The following is a 931-nucleotide window of genomic DNA, read 5'->3' as shown; positions in this document are numbered from 1 at the left end:
AAAAAAAAATTAAAAGAAAACAGGTTCTTGAAGAGATTTTTCATACCCAGGTTTATAGCAGCACTATTCACAACAGTCAATAAGTGAAAGTAACCCCAAAATCCATCAATGGATCAATAGATAAACAGAATGCTGTATATTTATCTGAGGGAATATTATTTAACCCTAAAAAGGAAAGAAATCCTGTCATATCCTACCACATGGATGAACTATGAGGACATTAGGCTAAGTGAAATAAGCCAGTCAAAAAAGACAAATTCTGCGTGATCCTACCTGTATGAGGTATCTAAAGTAGTCCAAATAAATAAATAGGTAAGTAAGTGAGTAAGTGAATAAATTCGTGTAGTTAAAGTCACAGGAACAGAAAGTGGAACACTGGTTGTCAGGGACCAGGGAAAGAGGAAAAGGGGAGCTTTTTGTTTAATGGGTGCAGAGTTTCCTATTTGCAAGATGAAAAGTTCTAGATCTCTGTTTCACGGGAGCATGACTGTACTTAACACTACTTTATCTGTACATTTTTTTTTTAATTTTTTTTTCAACGTTTATTTATTTTTGGGACGGAGAGAGACAGAGCATGAACGGGGGAGGGGCAGAGAGAGAGGGAGACACAGAATCGGAAGCAGGCTCCAGGCTCCGAGCCATCAGCCTAGAGCCCGACGCGGGGCTCGAACTCCCGGACCGCGAGATCGTGACCTGGCTGAAGTCGGACGCTCAACCGACTGCGCCACCCAGGCGCCCCCTGTACATTTTTTTTTTTTTAATATTTATTCATTTTGAGAGAGCGAGAGAGAGGGAGAGAGAACTCTCATGAATGGGGGAAGGGCAGAGAGAAAGAATCCCAAGCAGCCTCCCCCTCTGTGCTGTCAGCACAGAGCCCTACTAGGGGTCCGTCTTAGGAGCTGTGAGATCATGACCTGAGTCAAATTGATGT

The sequence above is a fragment of the Herpailurus yagouaroundi genome, unplaced genomic scaffold (genome assembly GCF_014898765.1).
Source record: "Herpailurus yagouaroundi ecotype Mexico unplaced genomic scaffold, PumYag 355, whole genome shotgun sequence".
Lineage (NCBI taxonomy): Eukaryota > Metazoa > Chordata > Mammalia > Carnivora > Felidae > Herpailurus > Herpailurus yagouaroundi.
This window is presented reverse-complemented; position numbering follows the sequence as displayed.